At 46.0% G+C, this 7229-nt stretch overlaps 1 pseudogene; it reads left to right on the plus strand.

Moving 5' to 3' along the window:
- Positions 1-847: 847 nt before the first annotated feature.
- LOC101593320 lies at positions 848-3273 on the plus strand (annotated as a pseudogene).
- The last annotated feature ends 3956 nt before the right edge of the window (positions 3274-7229 follow it).

The raw sequence follows: 7229 nt of genomic DNA on the forward strand, positions 1-7229 counted from the left end.
CCACCTGTCTTCTGCCCCCCTTTCCCAACATGTGCATGGTGTGCTTTTGTCTCCAGCCTTGCTTCAAATCTCTCCCTTTTCTCTATTTTTCCTTCAACATTTTAAGCATTTCTCCCTCAGAATAACATTGCCTTTTAAGGGCTTATTTACTGCATATACTTTTTGGTTAGTTTTAGACTTTTTTCTATACAGCCACAAATGTACTCCATACAGCTAAACATGTAAAATTAACAGCTACCTCTCTTTGTCCTTTTGTAGGCTGTGTTTGATGCTATTTTTATTACTGACTGTGCCATTTTCATCAAATTGCTCTAACCACCAAAAGAATATGAAACCTAGAGAGTGGGGAAAATATTTTGCCAACTGTTACTCAAAGACTATTATATGGAATATATACAGAACTAAAAATGTCAGAACCACAAAATTTAAAGACCTGATCCAAAACTGGGCAGCTGAGGTGAACACACACTTCTCTGATGAAAAAGTATAAATGAATAAATATATGAAATACGGTCAATATCACTGGTCATTCATGAGATGCAAACTGAGACAATGCTGAGATTTCATCTTTCCCAAGAAAAAGTGGTTAAGCTCAAGAAAGCAAATAACAGCATATCCTTGTTCAGTTGGTGGGAGTGTAGACTGGTGAAACCACTGTGGAAATCAGTGTACAGATTCCTCAGAAAGGTACAACTAGAGGTTCCATTTGGCCCAAGTATCCTTCTTGGTATCTTCCTGAAAGAAGTAAAGCCAGAATAGCACAGTGATATTTGCATACCCGTGTTTATAAGGTGCAGATTGTAAGAGCTAAACCTTGGAAACAACTGCAATGCACATCCACGGACGAATGGATGAAGAACACGTGCATTCTGTGTACAGTGAGCACACTTCTGCCGTAAAGAAGAATGAGCTTGAGACACTTACGTGTAAGCGGGTGCAGCTTGAGACCACACTCTTGGGTACAATTAATTGGACACATGCAAGTGTCACGCCGTTTGTCTGGGGTGAGAAAAGTGTCAGCAAGGACCACAGTTATAACAGATATTGTGAAAGAAGAACATGTTTAAATGGGAAGGGGAGCCATGGAGGGGGAAGGAGGAATGACAGAAGGCACAAGAAAGGCATGGGACAGGAAGGGAAAAAGGAAATAAAGCTTTTGTAAATGTCCCTCGACCAAGAGATTTTCACACAATTGTGTCAAGTGAGTCTCAAGTTACCGGACTAAAAATTAAAAAAAAAAAATAGATACAGTTGGAGCGAGCACTTCTCAGGCAAGGCTGCACTTTTATAGGTGGAGGTGGAGGGCGTGGCTGCTTGTCTAAGGAAGCTGAGACGCAAGACTAGAGGGAGTCCTAAGGAGATCTATAGGGCTGCAGCTCGGCAGCTGCCTAAACATGTCCCCTTGGCCTGGTGCCTTTTGTGGTGAACATTGCAAGAAGTTGGGGAACAAACTATGGAATTTAGGGAATAAACCACAGAACCAAGGAGTAAACTTTGGAATTTAGGGATAAACTCTGTCAACAGAAGGGAAAATGAACACTTAAGTCAATTTTCAAACTGCACACAAACTTTGTATTAGAAAATCTGCAACTCTAGTTTCTGTAGTTTCTGCTAAGACTATGCATCTGCACAACTGTTAGTAAAGCTAAGTCTCCGGACCTCACTGTGGGTCACAGGGCCCTGCCAGCCCTGCTTCCCCGTCCTATTAGAGGAAGCTGCCTGGAGCTGTTCTCCCAGGCCAGCTGCACCGCAGTTCCCATCTCCTGCTTATAGACCTCCACGTGTGAGGCACAGCCGGGAAATGAAGCCTGGAAACGGGGCTTAGCTGAGGCGGGTGGTGGGAGAAGATGTGTAAGGGACATACAGTTTCCAGAAAACCTCAGTTAGGATTTCACTATGGTGCACAATGTTAATGTTTTCTATTGCTTCAGTGATGAATTCCATCAGTAATCCTGAAGGGCTACTGGGTCTGACAGTTCTTGAATATATCAATATAATGTCTGTCAGAGGCTTAATATGCTTTAGATACCTTAGCCTCTAACCATTCCTAAGGGCAGGCTTTGTACGTTCTTAGTTTGGGTAAATAAGTAAGACTTGGTGAGTACAAATGACTCTCTCTTTACTAAACTCATGGCCACCCCGAGTTCTGCTTTGTGCTTCACTCTAGCAGGTGACCGACGCCCAACCTGACCTCTCTGAGACATAAATGCATGATCCCACTTTTGTTTAACCCAGTGTTTGGAAAAACAGTGTGAAGTGCATGTTTTGCTAAAGTGGAGTTTTATGTGGTCCATGGCGACAAAACCCGAATGCTCATTATTTGTCCTCAGCAGAAAACTATAAGCAGACAAGTACTCAGGGAGTCTAGCTTCAAGCACTGACCTTGTCCTCGTGGGGCTTGCAGTGGACACCAAACATGCTGTCTGCATCAAGATCTTCATTTTCTTCTTGCTGCCCCTGGCAGGCAACACTCTCCTCATTGTTCTGATCCACTCAGACCTGCGACTGCACACCCCCATGTACCTCCTCCTTGGCCAGCTGTCCCTCGTGAACCTCATGTTCATATCCAAGACAGTGCCCAAGATGCTGGTGTGCCAGGCCACTGGAGAGCACACAATTTCACCCTGGGGCTGTGGGGTCCAGATGTTCTCCTGCCTCACTGTGGCTGGAGCTGAATTCTTCCTTCTGGGAGCCATGGCCCATGAACAAAATGCTGCTGTCTGTAGAGCTCTCCATTACCCACTACTAATGAACCCAAGAAGATTCTGGCCCTGCCATCTCCTAGCATGGGGTCCTGGTCTGTCTGGGCACTTGATGGCCTGGTGATCACCCCCATCACCATGAGCTTCCCCTGGAAAATCAGTCCAGGAGAATCCTGAGCTGTTTCTGTGAGGCCCCAGCCTTGCTCAACTCTCCTGCTCTGACATCTCACTCTACAGCCTGCTCATGTACCTGTGCTGCATCCTCATGACCCTGGTTCCTATCCTTGTCATTTTGGGCTCTTACACCCTCACCCTATGCATCATCCACAAGATGAACTCAGCCAAGTGTCGCAGGAAGGCCTTTGCTTCCTGGTCCTCCCACGTAATCCTGGCGGTGCTCTTCTACAGCGTCACCTTCTATAGCTATGTCCTGCCCAGCTCATACCACGCAGCCAGGAGGGATGTCATGGTGCCTGCCTTGTACACCATCCTCACACTGGTGCTCAGTTCTCCTATCTACAGCCTTTGTAACAAGGATGTCACTGGGGCCCTACGGAGCCAGGTTCAGTAAAGGGTAAGCTTCAGGGGCGCTGTACGAGGGCGAGGCTGGGAATAACCTTCTATTTTCCCCTTCCAGACCTCCTCCCATCCCTGTCTATCATCTTATCTGGCTTCAGCACCTGGGTCCCTAACAGGAGCTCAGCCACACTTTTACTTTCTCAACCAGGTGGATTTTCCCCTCCTCTGCTTATTCCTCCTATTCACCGTGTCATATTCTGTTTTGATCGAGCCTCTTAAATGTTGCCAAGTTGAACTGAGTGCAAGACACACGAAGTGCTGTTTGAATCTCCTGCTCGAAGGCTGGGCTCATGAATCCTTTTAATGTAAGAAATAGGTGAGCGTCAGAACCCTGTAGGAGGCACAGTACGAAGGTATCAGACCCGCGCAGAGCCCTGTGGGCATGGTGAAGCTCCTCCACCTTACAGAGCCCAGGGCATCCCTGTGCAGCTTTGACAGTTGCTGGCTTCTTGGGAGCCTGATACCGTATCTCAGTAAGTACAAAGGGACGTGTTCTAGAGACACTGCAGGTGAAGCTTTTGGTTCAAGCATTAGTGTTCATAATATTTTGCTCATACAAACTACCTGGATAAAATGTTTATTAATATTACACTTCAAAAAGAAAATGGATCGTCTAATCCATCAGACAAAACTGAAAGCGGCTTCCTCTTAGTGTCTACAGGATTTAGCCATGATGTACTAAACAATGGTCTACTTTCGTTAGTCTAAACACAGCAGCACTCTGGGAAATGACGGGGCTTTAGGAGATCTTCACTTCCTCGGCTCTTGTTCTTCTGAAGCTGTTTTATCCAATGCCATGGTTTTAGATATGCCACCAGCCTTTATGTCCCCTGCTATGTTTTATGAGACCAAGAGAATTTCTGGGGCTCTACTAACACCAAATCACTATTATTTTCATGAACAAAGGAATCCGCGTGAGCAGTGCATCTAGGGGGAGAAGCTGGGAAGAGCACGCTTGCTCTGACCGATGCACATGAAGGTGGCACCTGCTCCACTCCAGAGCTGTCCCTCAGCACCCCTGGCACACAGTGCCGGGCTTGTCTGATGTGCAGGCACCGGACAGTCCTCCAACACCTGCTGGCTTTCTCCACATGCACGACAACTGCACACTTCTGCTCCTCTGGGGCAATTTTTCCTGCAGTGTTTGAAAGATTTTGAGTGAATTTGGAGCTTAATTCCACTGACCTAGGGACAAATCTAGACCTAAAAGGGAGAGGAGTCTGCCTTGTGGTGGTCAGAATCACAGTTTTATAAACTGATGCATTGAAATTAATTAGAAAGGATAAAAATGGTTCGAATACAAGGAACACTGCTTGGCGCCCTGAAACCATCTCACCGCTGATGTCATTTCAGGAGTCACCTATCATCAGCGTGCAGATTGTGTGGCCTACGTATTGACATTTGATCTCTGTTTGTGATGAGTGTCTGCTTATCTTTTCATCACTCCAGAGAAAAACCTGCAAGAAAAACTGCAATCCTCCTTGAGCTTGCCAGGGCACTGGGAACTTCGCTAGAGGTTAGAGTCCTCCTGGAGGGTCGGGCTTCACCGAGCCGCCGCGCTTGAGCTACTAGCTAACCTGTGAGGGCCCCTCTGACTTTGGCGAGTGTGGCCCAGCCTTGTGTCTCTCTGCCTCGCCTTTAAGGTGGAGAAGAGCTCCCTGATGGGCCCTCCTGAGGGCTGAGTGGCACACGCCCCCGCACAGAAAGCCCTGGGTGCCTCCTCCAGCTGGGGCAACGCTGACAAGTTGTCTTCTGCATGAAGCAGTCGTTTCCCGTCGATTCCACTGTCCGCTGCTTTTGTAATGCTTATTGCTGCATTTTTCACCCCCCCTCGTTACTGTTATCACGGCTGCATGTTGCACAGAAATGCATAAATCAAACCAATGTATGATTAAAAAAATTGTTGTTATTTAATGCACTAAACTTACTCAGATGTACTATATTATTAATTTTAGAATTTGAGATAGTTCTGCATATTTTATACACACATAGATTTGGTTTATGATAGATTATAGTTTACGACAACTGTTCCCCACAATCCCATGATTTTAGCCTTTCTCTGTTGCAGTACTTCTCTGGTCCAAGCTGGCTACTAGGACAGGCTACACTGCATCCCAGAAGGAGTGGCTGCTGCGACCGGGAAATGCAGAGGAACGGGCTTCGCTCTCTTGTGCACTGTGCAGAGGCAGAGCAAGGGAGGTCGGCGGCCCTCCACAGCTCTGCTGCTGCCTTTCCCATCCCACCTGCTGGCTGAGGCCGCCCCAGAGTGCGGAGCGGATCCCCCACCGACCCAAAGCCCAGCAGAAAGCGCTGCCCCATTCGCCTGGGGAACTCAGGTGCTCTCTCCTCGCACCCCGCATCTCTGTCCAGTAGCAAAGCCTACACTCACGGGTATGTGGTGAGCTTCTGTTCTTCCTGTCTATCTGGGGAGTCCCCTGTCCAATGCTTTCCCAAGGCCAGTCTTCACAAATGTCAGGAGTTCTGAGCTTCCCTTGCTTGCTGGCTTGCTCCAGCCCCAGTCTGCCTTTTCTATGGGCCTCAGCTCTCCTCCCAGAGCCTGTCCCAGACCAACTCTGGGGGCAGTTTATGAGAACCGGCTGCCTGGGCTGCCCTCTGCAAGCTCCGTCTATATGGCTTTGAAAGTGCGATTTCGCCTGGCACTTATATTGTGCTTGATTTTTAAATTCTCATTGAAGCAGATTTTGGTCTTAGAATTTTCTGTAACTTCATCTTAGTGGCTAAAGTAAAAACCAAATACATTACAATCAATTTCAATGCTGGTGTTCAATTAGTAATGAAGAGTGGAGGAAATGGAGATATGAAAAATTTAACATCAACATAAATCAAACCACATTACTGATCAGTGGTAGTCTTTGACACAGACATTGAATAATTTCAGATTGTAACTGTATCTCTCAAAGATGAAAATACCTAAAAAACTATATGTGTGTATATATTCATACATATTTTCTTCATATCATATGCATCATATCTGGAAATGAATATATATAATAAAAGGGCTAATGCTATACAATAATTAACTCATATGTTTTATAGATATTATCGACAAGGGAGATATTTGGGATTTTTTATTTATTAAAAATGTCAAATTTCATAACAAAATAATAAATGAATAACACTAGTCAAGGCACCGTGTATCTCTGTTTTCAAAGTAGGTACTCAGCGTGCATGTGATGCACAAATGGGCCTCTCCTACAAAACAGAAACATAGAAGTGCAAAACCTTCAAGGTTGTGAATTCTACAAGAAAAAATTTTTCAAAGCAAGTGAGAGGAAAACCAGCGCCTCCGGGCAGGCGCCTCTTACTTTCCACAGCTCTCTCAGTTCACTTCCTGGAAGTCCAGAGAGAATTTGGCACCAGACTTTGCTCCAGTCCCTTAATGAGCACTGGGAGATCAGGATGACGTCAGTGTCCCAGCTGCTGCACTCTCTTAACCCGTCCGCGGCCGCCTGCCAGCCTGGGCGAGGCCACAGGACCATCTTCGCTGGGCTCACCCGGCAGGCGACGCTGCAGGAGCAAAAGGTAGTCGCTGCTTTGACGCCTTCCTTTGCTGCTGAGCTTTGTGTTACTTCTTGATTATATTTTCATTTTTTCCCTATCATTCATTTTCCTCAAAAAAAGAAAAAGCACTTTCTTCCTCAGCGTGTTTGTCTGAGATGAAGGGAGCTTCATATGTAGCTTCATGTGTAATAGGCAATGCATTAATTACAGCGTTCATGCAACATTTATTCACTGTAAGATGGCAAGCTATAAGCACTGATCTCGTTACTGTTACGCACAAACCAGCGTCTGTGTCTTCCTTAGTTTTAGATGTTCATTCAATGTATTTGCTTCCTGAGACTGAACTTTTGCAGAGATAAGGTGGCAGTTAGCTACATTTCAGGGATGCAATAGGAGGCTTATAGCAATGCAAGGAACACTGGTCCC

Source organism: Octodon degus, unplaced genomic scaffold (assembly GCF_000260255.1).
Source record: "Octodon degus isolate 3935 unplaced genomic scaffold, OctDeg1.0 scaffold00380, whole genome shotgun sequence".
In the NCBI taxonomy this organism is placed as follows: domain Eukaryota; kingdom Metazoa; phylum Chordata; class Mammalia; order Rodentia; family Octodontidae; genus Octodon; species Octodon degus.